This window comes from Oryctolagus cuniculus, chromosome 3 (assembly GCF_051225735.1).
Source record: "Oryctolagus cuniculus isolate XC-2025 breed Fujian yellow rabbit chromosome 3, ASM5122573v1, whole genome shotgun sequence".
NCBI lineage: Eukaryota > Metazoa > Chordata > Mammalia > Lagomorpha > Leporidae > Oryctolagus > Oryctolagus cuniculus.
The window spans coordinates 78,607,825-78,621,083 of record NC_142869.1 but is presented as its reverse complement, the minus strand read 5'-3'; positions in this window follow the sequence as shown (position 1 = coordinate 78,621,083).

Genomic DNA, 13,259 nt, shown 5'->3' with positions numbered 1-13,259 from the left:
CCTGGCTCCTGGCTTTGGCTTGACCTAACCCAAGCTTTTGCAGTCATTTGCCATTTGAGGAGTTAACCAGCAGTTGGAAGATCTCTTCTCTCTCTCTCTCTCTCTCTCTCTCTCACTCTCTCTCTCTCTCTTTTTACGTGTGTATCATTGTCTCTCCCTTTGTCACTGTGCCTTTCAAATAAATAAATAAGTAAGTAAATCTTTAAAAAGGAAAGCTCCACTCAGATGGAACATCCTACAGACAAGTATGTGTGTGAATATTTAATCAATATATGCAGAAATGCATTATGTATTCACATGTTTTATATCTTTGTAACTACATGGTCAATCACTAATTTCCATGTGTGAATGTGAATTGAACCATGTGACTTACGTTTATCATCAAAGTTGTTCTTACAACAATCCATAGGAATAGGTATTTTAATTCCATTTCAAGGCAGAGAATAAGAGATCCTAGAAGGATTAAGTAGGTCCTGAATCAGACAGCCTGTGAGTGTGGCAGAGCTGGTGTGGGATCCAGGTATGCCTGACCCAACTGTGCTACATTGCCTCCTTGCTCTTATCTCTCTATTGCACTTGGCAACATAAACATTTAATACTACCTAGCTGTTTTGTTTTGAGTTTCTTTGTCTTGTCTAATTTATTGATATATTATGGTCCACTCTCTATATCAATAAATAAAATATAGAGTATTCCATTTTTAGGCTATATTACAATTAGTTATCAATACTTATTCACTTTTCCATCAACATTTAGCCAATTAAAATGTTTATTGGTGGCCTATTCTGTGTTAAATATGGCACCCCAAAGTGTATAAATGTACTTTTTGATTTTATATTATTATAATTTATGTATGATATTATAAATTAATCAACATATAAACATATAAATATATTTATAATATTATAAATCGATAAATATGACAATATTTGCATATTATTATTACTATTTCATTCAGGTGCCTTTCTGAAAGTTAAGGAAGGATTGAGTAGTCACATGCATGATGCAGGATTTTGCTTGCACTAGTAGTATAGGACACTGCTAATTTCCTCACAGGCTCAGAAGATAGAGTGTTAGAACTTTTAAATGTTAATCTGAAGAAGCAAATACTCATTTTTATTTGCAAGAAATAACATATTTTTCATACATATGTATGTTTATTTTTCTTTACATTTTGTGTTTATGCTCTTTGGATATTTTTTATTGAACAAGTTGGTCATTTGTCTAGTGATTTCATGAAATACTTCTAAGAATAATTTAACATGATGTTAAAGCAATTATACCCTTGAACATTTTGAAAAGAGAATGAAAAAATTATTACTTTACATACTAATCCTATTGCAACCAATAATTTTACCTACTTCAATAAGTTATGCAATACAGAATAGTCTGTTTTAAAATTTTTACTACTATAACATTTTAATAATCTTCATGATTTTAAATCTTATTATGTGCCTTTGTGAAATTTTTTATGCTTTTGTTTTATTTTATTCTATGTAGTATTTATGTTTTTACAAGATAAATTACATTTTATTCATATTGTGTTTATTAATGAATATAAATTTCCAAAGTACAGCTTTTGGATTACAATGGCTTCCCCCCCATAACTTCCCTCCCACCCGCAACCTTCCCCTTTCCTGCTCCCTCTCCCCTTCCATTGACATCAAGATTCATTTTCATTTCTCTTTATATACAGAAGATCAGTTTAGCATATATTAAGTAAAGATTTCAAAAGTTTGCACCCACATAAAACACAAAGTGAAAAATACTGTTTGAGTACTAGTTATAGCATTAAATCTCAATGTACAGCACATTAAGGACAGAGATCCTACATGAGAAGTAGGTAAACAGTGACTCCTGTTGTTGACTTAACAAATTGACACTCTTGTTTATGGCATCAGTGTTCACCCTGGGCTCTTGTCATGAGTTGCCAATGCTATGGAAGCCCCCTGAGTTCACTGACTGATCATATTTAGACAAGGTCATAGTCAAAGTGGAAGTTCTCTCCTTCCTTCAGAGAAAGGTACCTCCTTCTTTGGTGACCTGTTCTTTCCACTGGGATCTCACTCGCAGAGATCTTTCATTTAGTTTTTTTTTTTTTTTTTTTTTTTTTTTTTTTTTTTTTTTTTTTTTTTGCCATAGTTCTTGGCTTTTCATGCCTGAAATACTCTCATGGGCTTTTCAGATGGATCCGAATGCCTTAAGGGCTGATTCTGAGGCCAGAGTGCTGTTTAGGACATCTGCCATTCTATGAGTCTGCTGTGTATCCTGCTTCCCATGTTAGATTGTTCTCTCCCTTTTTTATTCTATCGGTTAGTATTTGCAGACACTAGTCTTGTTTATGTGATCCCTTTGACTCTTAGTCCTATCATTATGTTCAATTGTGAACAGAAATTGATCACTTGGACTAGCAAGAGGGCATTGGTACATGCCACCTTGATGGGATTGAATTGGAATCCCCTGGTATGTTTCTAACTCTACCGTTTGAGGTAAGTCAGCTTGAGCATGTCCCGAATTGTACATCTCTTCCCTCTCTTATTCCCACTCTTACATTTAACAGCGATCACTTTTCAGTTAAGTTTCAACACTTAAGAATAACTGCATATTAATTACAGAATTTAACCAATAGTATTAAGTAGAACAAACAAAAAAAATACTAAGAGGGATAACGTATTAAGTTGTTCATCAACAGTCAGGATAAGGGCTGATCAAGCTACCATTTCTCATAGTGTCCATTTCACTTTAAGAGGTTTCCTTTTTGGTACTTCGTTAGTTGTCACCAATCAGGGAGAACATAGGACATAGATATATTTCATTATAATTCCTCAGTTCTGATACTTTTCATTTCATAATCCACCATCTGACTTTTATTCCCATCATATTGTTTTATTTTTACATTTGTGTGTACGTATGTATTTATGGGCCAATATTTTCTTTGTTCTCGTGTCTTGTCATAAACTATACAACACATGCTAGATTCAGTAGATGTGACTATAGTATTGGACTAAGGAAGTGATACAAAAAGGAAAGAGAAAAAAGTGAGAAAAGAGAAAGAGACAATGGAAACTTCCAGATGCAGTAAAGGTCTTTTTTTATTTGGTAACTACTAGAAATTGTGGATTTGCTTTGTCTTTTCACCTGGAGGTGACACCGAAAATCTCTCTGAACATACTTGCTATGCTTACACACTAGTATGATAACTATAGAACTCCTTGGACGCTTTACATAGTTGCATAAGTATGTGCTACATAACACCCTTCTAGACACAGGACTCCTCTGCTGAAAACTTGACAATTGCAACTCTTCTTCTCCTATTACACCAGCCTCCAACATGCTACCACATGTGCGTTTACTGAAACATTCTCCCCTTACTTGAATCAAATATTTCATCAACTTTCTATTCTTCACTTTGCCTAAAGGAACTGAAAAGACTACATGGTCTTACATGTGGTTGATATAACTTTCGTCTTATTAAATCCATAGCAACTAACACTTGGAACTAAGATTTTGTTTTTCACCATAAAATTGAAAACTCACTCAAGTGAGATTTTTCTGCTCTTATTCATCTATTTAGCTTACACTTATATAAATTCACTTTGTATTTTTAATTAAAAATTCTTATCGCTTTACCTGAACTACCCAGAATCTTATTGGCATTTTAAAATTATTTACAATGGAACAAATTGTTTTGTTATATGAATAATTATTAAATTATATTTAATTGAATATATTGGGAAACTAATAAAAGAATTAGTAATCAGTAAACTAAATCTTGAGCCTTTAAACAATAATGGAATGATGGTCACTCAATTGTCAGATACTCTCTCCAAATGTAATGAAGCAGATCGGTATAACTTTTGCTTATTTAAACAAGAAATCCTCAAAAAACGTTCGTTTGTACCCAGATGAGGAGTAATACATCCTAATCTCTTGGAAGCTTTTTTTTTTTTTTTTTTTGACAGGCAGAGTGGACAGTGAGAGAGAGAGACAGAGAGAGAAAGGTCTTCCTTTGCCGTTGGTTCACCCTCCAATGGCCGCCGCTGCAGCCGGCGCACCGCGCTGATCCGATGGCAGGAGCCAGGATCCAGGTGCTTTTCCTGGTCTCCCATGGGTGCAGGGCCCAAGCACCTGGGCCATCCTCCACTGCACGCCCTGGCCATAGCAGAGAGCTGGCCTGGAAGAGGGGCTACCGGGACAGAATCCGGTGCCCCGACCGGGACTAGAACCCAGTGTGCCGGCGCCGCAAGGTGGAGGATTAGCCTATTGAGCCACGGCGCCGGCTCTCTTGGAAGCTTTTAACAATTGTTCATGCCTCCCAAACCCAGAGCTTTTGATAAACATTCCATTCTATCCTTAACTCTTTCTAATTTATCTCCTCAGAAGACCTGCTGCCAGTTTCTTGTATCAAGCAGTATATGAAGAAATGAGAATAGTAATTAGAATCTACATGGTCAGAATTAAACATTACAGTTAAATTTATGCTGCAACTGCAAATACCTTCATAATATTTTCCACAAACTCTTATTATTTACTTTCATATCCTTTTTAGTGAGGAAAAATCTTCCTTATAGCTGTATTCTTGTGTGACCTTTTGTTGTGTCTTCCCAACTTTCTTGTAATTAACAACAATTTAAAAATACTTATAAAGTGAATGATGATGTCAATTTTTCTGGGAGCATCTAAATGATTTATTTCACATCTAAACACATTTTTCTTTTACTTTTCATCTAAAGTAACTTGCCAATTAAACCCTGTAGGCTTCCAAAACACAATCAAGTTATGGGTCCTGTCATCTCATAAAAAAACAAGGCTGAATTCACAGATAGATCCTTGAGATTATAACTCAAGAATCTCACAGTAGTCAAGAACAACTTGGAGAATAAGATTGTGTTGTAGATCACAGAATTATGGAATGTTAGTATTTTAAAGAAAACTAAATTGCAGTTGGCTTATTTTCCTATCTCTCAATTTATGAGTTTAATTGCCTTCTTCTAAGATTCTACAGGAGAGTTTCTTGAGAACAACTATTTGACCCCTGACTAATTTCTAGTTTACGTGGAGACCAGTGAAGTTACATACTTTTTCTCCATATTATTGCATTTTGTACAGGGGCTGAGAGAAAGCTCCAGGAAACTACACACATTATCCAACTAGGGCAACAAAGGAAAACACAAACACCAGAAGCCATCTCCAGAGAAAGTGATGAGTTGGAATTGGGGAAAAAAGACAGAATCTGGAATTGGCTCATGATCACAGAAAGGCATGAGATTTGGAGAAAAGAATCTGTGAACCTGAACAGGTTGACTGTTTTCCCTGTTTTGTTTTCACTGTAACATTTTAGTAAAAGTACTTCCTACCTTATTGGTAGGAAGTATATACTAGTGGCACATAGTAGTCACTCAGTGAAGGAAAGTATTTATTATTTTGGAAGAGTGTCTGTCAGAAACGTCTGAGTAGGGCAGGGAGTCAGGGGCAGGCTACTGTATTGAAACCAGTAATGAGAAAAACAGTCATATCCTGGTAAACATTTCACTTCTATAATCTGATGTGGCTCTATTTGAACAGACACATTCTTTAATCTGGTAGAGCACAACCTACTTCCGTAGCTCAGCAGACACTATAATGGTTTAGCAATCACAATTGCATGAATCTTGCACACTTCAGTCACTTTAAAAATTCCCCAAAAATTGGAAAGAAAGTCACTGTAAGGCCTTTACTCTTCTAATCTTTCAATTTAAACATATGTTTCCATCGCATCTGTTGGTCATATGCAGAAAGTAGAAGTGATAAGAAAATCATTTTATTGATTTTCTATAGCTATCACCAAACACAGAGCCTTCCCTGAATTTCCCTGAAAACTGTCCTCTTTAGTCTCAATTCTTATGACAATTTCTTTGCCATCTTTTCCCCAACAAAGTTCAATATCCTCTCCTTTATGTATACTGAATTTATTCACTATCACTAGGACCTCCAACCATGATGATTCCTCTGCACTGATGATTTCTGCTTTTATCTAACTTCTTCTTATTGAACTTGTCTCATATGAGATCTAAACTCTCCCAGAAAACCTAAATTCATTTGCCAACAATCTCTCTATTTTCCCTTTCTTATTACTTTTAGAAATGTATTTAAACTATTTTATAATTCCCCCATTAGACTACATATATATAAATATGTTACATATAGATATACTACTATATTATACTACTATATTATATGTAGATATAAATTTACTACATGTAGATATAGATATAGGCTATAGGTAGTTAATATGTGTACCACCACGGCATGAGAACATAGCCTTGTATGTGGAATATGGTCTGTTTTTAATATATGTTTGTCAAACTCAGTGAATCAACAAATTATATCACAAACATACATTCTGGTGAATTTAACATTGAGTCCTGGAAGAATTTCACAATAAATTTTTAAATAATTCTTTGTAAGTACTTTGAAAATAAAGTGGCGATGGTTAGAAGGCATTATGGAGTCACGAAGAACAGAAGTCATGCCTTGTAAATGGATTTTCTCTCATTGATGAGAATAGCCTGGATTCAGTCCCTAAAATTTTCCCTTTGGAAATGCTGTTGCTTCTAAAGCATCTAATAATTTAAATCCTATAAAGTCTTACATAATTGTGGGAAAATGGTGAAATAAGGTCAAATATAGAAAATAAGGAACAGGTGATATTTCTACCAGCTCTCTGGTGCTGCAGAGTTAGCATTTTGCTTTGCTTTGTTCAACAACTTTATAAATACCTTGGATAAGTATGTAGGATAAAGTTGTTTTGGGAATTTTTTTTTTGGTAGTAGAAGCTGTAGAATGAAATACTTGCAAAGCATTCAAACAGAGTCTGGGTGATAATATCTGTCAGGGATATCCTAGTTGGGGAAGGTATTTCTATCATGAGTGGGAGGTTGACTTTATAATTTCCAGAGCCTTTCCAAATTTAAGATGTCATGATTCTGTGAAGTATTATCATTTTAGAATATGCTGGTGATTCCTGCATAATCCTAGCGTGTTCTACATAGAAGAAAGTACTGAATGTTTCACTGACAAAGAATGAGCGAATTAAAGCTAATACCTTGTGTACCTGGGACTTTCCAAAGAATGTACAATAAAAATGACAAAAATATAGATTCTGCTGTATCTTCTGACAACAAACATTTAAAAGATATTTAGGAGATACAGCCCTCAGAAATCTATTCCATTTAGGCAATAAGGTATGGGTTATTCAACTATTACTCATAAACATAATTTACATAGACAATATTCAGTTAAGGAAAAAAGCCAGATCTAAAATAAGATGTTTCTCTAGATTTTATAGTTTTAAGAATGCTTGAAGTTTTTGTTATTATTATTGTTTTTGCCACCTTCGAAATTGGTCTCTCTGTATACTATCACCTTCAGTGCCAACAAGCTAAATGGAGCTTTCATATGGTCAAATTTATAACCTCTGTGTTTTCAAAATCCTTTTAAATGATAATGAGCCTGCATTGCTGTAGAGTTTAATGTTATTTTTTGTCTTCAGAACAGACAGAGGGTTCTTTCCCTGTCAGATATGATTTGGAAAGGACACCAGAGGCCAAGGAACATTGTTGGCTTGGATAAGTTCCACAGATGAAAAGACCTAATTGAGGGGACCAGCTAAATTTTGGTAGGCAGAAATTGAGTGAAAAGATGTTTCCAAATGGTATTTGAATAATTTCATCCAAATAAGAAGCTTTCAGGTTTGACTTATGTGACCTTTTAAGTAGTAAATTGTCACACACTCCAACTGAGCTAATGTTTCATCAAATCGACTCACTTGAGACTTCTGATCAAAGTTAAATTGTATAAGCACTAAAGTTAATAAGAAGCAGTTGCCACATACTCTTAGTTCTCTATTTGGAAAAACAGCATCAGACCTTTTCTTTCTGTTGTTCTCACAGCCATGACCTACATTCAGACCCCCATTACATCCCATCTGCTGTACTGTGAAGACTTCATGAAGGCTTTTCAGATCTCCCATCCCTCTCTCTTTCTTCCAATTCATTCTATATGAATTATGTGTCAATTGTTCTCAAACCTATTTTGATGACAAATAACCACACTCTGTAAAAACCATGTGGAGCCCCATGGTTTAACAAATCAAGCCTCAATTACTCAGCATGTGTTCAGGTATCTGAATCAAGCTGTCTGATCAGAAATTCTACTCTTATCTAATAAATATTTTTGCTAATTGAATGATCTTAACATTCTGTATCTTAACATTTAATTACATAATGCTTCTCCCCTGGAATGTCAGCTTCTCTACACACACCTGCATGCACACACAGACACACACACACATTCACCAGGTTCCTCTCCAGATTTCTCTAACCTTTCAAACCTCTCTGAGACTCCTAATTAGTATCTGAACAATTCATCATCGTTCAACTAATCTTATATAATCCTTGGACAACTCTTGTATGATTCTATTTTAACTTATTTTTTTATTTAATCACATGCTTATGTGTTTTACTGTTGTAGGGAAGAGACTATTTAATGTTTGATTATGTCTAACAGGGTGTCTTCTTTGCCCTATGACACTTCAAACTTCAATATGCTACAGCTGAAGTTCATAAACCTCCCCTTGTAATATTATACTTCCCACTCTTTCTATTTCAGTTTGGGGAATAATAATATGATTGTTAGTATGGGAGAAGATAGAGGTCAAAATAATTTGTTCAGAATTAAGTCATTTAGAAGGTTGTCTTCCCAATTGTGTAATTCTTTAGGAGGCCAAGCTCAAATTCATCAAGAAATCACTCACTGGTTGTTCATAGCTGTCACAATTCCCCTCAAATGTTAACAGTTTTTCTACTCTATCTGCATCTATAGGCTACTTCTGGCCTTTTTCAAAACTGGCTGGTCATCTTCAACAAGTCTGCCTAATTTTCTTAACATACATTGGCCAGTCCTTCTGTCTTTTACTATACTTTTATTCTAACAGTGTCTATTATATATATTCCATAAATATTTGTTAATCTGATAGTACTGAATTTTGATCAAGCCTTCAAATCTTCTTAAATAACAAAGAACACACACATGCATACATGGGCAGTCAGATCCCTATTGTTCTTCTGTCATTTGAAGATAAAAATTAAGCAAAATGTTTTGGCCAAACTCCCCAAATAATGTACCAGGTAACTATTCTGTTTTCAATTTAATCTGATGCTCTCTCTTTTCTACCATGTAATATTGTTTTGCCTTTGTTAAGGGGAGATGATCATGAATAGAATTTGGTAAAATTCTCTTTACATATGGACAAGGACCCTTGTTGACCTTTGTCAAATTCTGATTGGTGATCAACCAACACTGAGCAATAACAAAACAAACAATTCAAATAAGAAATGGGCAAAGGACTTGAACAAGCATTTTTCAAGAAAGGATATTCAAATGGCCAACATTCACTTGAAAAAATGCTGAGGATTACTAGCCATCAGGGAAATGCAGATCAAAAGCACAATGAGGTTTCATCTCACCCTAGTTAGAATGGATCTCATACAGAAATCAATAAACAAATGCTGGCAAGGATGTGAGGAAAAAGGTACTCTGAGCCACTCTTGTTGGGAATTGGAAATACAATCTGATACAGTTGCTGTGGAAAAGAGTATACAGATACCTTAGAAATCTGAATATAGACCTACCATGTGACCCAGAAATCCCAGTCATGGGAATTTATCCAAAGGAAAATAAATCAGCATATGAAAGCGTTATCTGTAACCCCATGTTCAATGACACTCAATTCACAATAGCTAAGATATGGAATAAATCTAGATGTTCCTTAACTGATGACTGGATAAAGAAATTAAGGGTGTATACACTATGAAGTATTACTCAGCTGTTAAAAAAAGGCTTTCTTATGCAACAAAGTGGATGCAACCAGAAACTGTTCTACTTAGTGCAATAAGCCAGCCCCAAAAAGAGAGATATAATGTGTTTTCCCTGATATGGGGTAACTAATAGAGTGCCTACAGTGTAATGTATGGGAGTGAAATAGACATTTTGAGATTTGATGATTGTTACAGTACTTGTCTCTACTGTTGAGCAACAGTGTTTTTTTCTTCATACTATTTTTGAGCTCTTTATTTTGTGTAGGGTTAACCTTATGAGTATAAAGTACACTGAAAATAGATCTATGTAAATTTAAGAGTATGAATAGAAGAAGGAGGAGGAAGAGAGGTTGTAGCATGGGCAGGAGGGAAGGAATGGTGGGAAGTATCACTATGTTCCTGAATCTGTATATATGAAATACAGGAAACTTGTATACCTTAAATAAAATTTAAAAAATAAAATAATAAAAAATATTTTGGTATTCTAATTCCCACCTTAACCAATAATCTATTAAGATAAGTGTGTGTGTGAGAGAGATTGCATATGTGTTTTTCTGTATGTATATATCTCAATGGATTCAAAGGTGAAGCTAGATTTGATGACCAGTTATTTAGTGGCATTTGAGTTCAAATCTAGTATGGACCGATTTTTAATTTATAATTTATAATTAAAGTGAATTTTTCAGTACCTATATTTACATTCTACCATATATGTAAGTTATATTAAAAGACTATTATTTGTACTTAAAATTTTGTTAGCCAGCAAAACCAAAATAGCAATATAATTTAAGCAGTCCCCTCAGAGCAGAAAAGAACCACTAGACTGAAAGAATTTATTTTTAATTTTGGTGGGTGAGAAAAAGTAAAACTTTTTTTTTTTAAATTATTTATTTGAGTTACAGAAATATATATATATATATATATAAATGTACATATATATATGTATAGAGAGAGAGAGAGAGAGAGAGAGATCTTCCATCCACTGGTTCACTCCCCAGATGGCCACAATAGCCAGGGCTGGGCCAGGCTGAAGCCAGGGACTAGAACCGTTGCCCATAGGGGATGTTGACAACATACGCTGCAGTTTTAATTGCTATCCCACAATGCCAGCACCATAGTACTTTAAAAAAAAGAACAGACTTATTTTGTTACTGAGAACCTTATACAAAATTGGAATTTGGGGGTTGGTACTGTGACTTAGCAGGTAAAGCTGCCACCTGCAGTGCTGGTATCTCATATGGGCACCGGTTTGAGTCTTGGATGCTCCTCTTTCAGTCCAACTCTATGCTATGGCCTAGGAAACCAGTGGAAGGTGGCTCAAGTCCTTGGGCACCTGCACCCACATGGGAGATCCAGAAGAAGCTCCTGGCTCTGGCTTCGGATCAGCCCAATTCCAACTGTTGCAGACATATTGGGAGTGAACTAGAGGATGCAGGACTTCCCCATCTCTCTCTCTCTCTTTGCCTTTCTGTAACTCTGCCTTTTAAATAAATAAATAACTATTTTTAAAGACTGGAATTCGGTAGATAATACTCTTCTTAATGTTACGGATTTACTCTTCCCTTTGGCCTTTGAAACCATTAACAAAGTAAGCCACTTCAATCAAATAAATATTCATTGAGTTGCTTCTAGCTGACCATGACTCTACAAAGTTTGATATAAATACAGAGAAATATTTAGCTCATTTTCATTCTGCAGACATTTGTTGGAAAGACTGAGGAGAAAATTTGCATTCACAAAATAATTATGGAACTGTATGAAAGCATCATAAGATTAAATATAACAATGCCAGAACATGTGTGCATAAGTGTTTCAAATGACTCATCAAGAAGAGAAGGGACGACTGCTCAAAGGAATCATGGACAGTCTAAGATGTGAAGGAATCAGATGAACAGAAACAGGGTCTTCTGAAGTAAGATGGTTAGAGAGAAACTAGGAGAATGGGAGGAAGAAAACAGAGACTAAGAATAAGAGGATGCCATAGGTTATTACAAAATAGATGCTTCCTTTTTGTGAATTATCATGCAGCAATGAAAAGTCTGAAGAGATATCACTCTCTGAAACATTGAGATAGTGACCTAAGACTTTCAATCTCAGCTTTGGTTTAAATCATTGATGAATTTAGATGTGACTCAAATTGGTTGTACAGAACATAGACCTTACATTTTTCATCTATTTTTGGTTGTATTTCAACAACATATCTTACTACTTGGATAAAGTGGAAATCGTAAATCAGGAATCTCACCTTCAAACTTCAGTCCAACCATTGATTAGCCACAGCATTTTATTTATCTGGATGGTGGTTTCTTCATCTACAAAATGGGTAAAATAATGCCAATGCTGGAGACAAAATACTACACCCAGTTATGTTTAGGTGATTTATGTGTTATGAATATAATTTGAGATTCTGTATATTATGTAATCAGCATTATTCCTAGCATGTTGTACAGATCAGCTAAATGATAGCCAACATTTTTTTTTATCATTTGGTTCCTAAACAATTGCCTATGAATAAACAGAAGCAGTCTTTTACGGCAGACCTGAGAACTTATGAAACAATAGGAGGACAGTTTAAAATTGGCATGCCTTTGAAAATAGAGACTGAGAAGTCATCTTTATGTCACTGCACAGGACTTTAATGTTATGTGAAATAGGCCTGCCATACAAAATGTCCTAAGTAGAAAGTCACTTTCATCTGTGAAGCTAAGAGAACTACATTGTGCACTCCAGGTTTTTTCCATTCATTTGCTCAAAGATAAGGAGCAAGCTATTATACTCTTCTGGGGCTGTCTTCAGAGACTATTTCTGGCAACCACTTGTGGGAATGCTTTATGAGATGCCAGCATGTGTGAGAAGAGATAGCTTGGTTTGTCATGGGCAGATAGGCCATATTCTGCTACAAACTGATGGTTTTGTCTTTTATCACTGTCACAGGCTTATTTAACAAGCTGTGACTCTGTGGTTCATCACAAAGAAAACTGTCATCCCCAGACACGTGGCCTGAACATCCTTTCATCTTCCATGCCAGTGGGATCTGTCATGTGACATCAAGCAGACCAGCAACTCCAGATGGACCATGCAGACTGCAACCATGTAACAAGGAAGGTTTGTACTGGCATAGATCCAAAGTTTGCACCTTTGATTAGATTACATGGATGGGAAAAACATATGTAAGCTTTTAAGCTGTGTACTCTGATGATATGTCACAAATATCAATTGCAAGGAAATGATATAACCAGTTGGGTTTAGGTGATAATTATTTATCATGGTGTTATTCCGAGCAACAGATAAATCAATTAAGATTGATTTACTGTGCCATCCTTCCATCTTAACAAACACTTCTCATTACTAGATATTAATAATGTATAATTTTTTGGAATGAACTTTACAGGCTTAGCAATA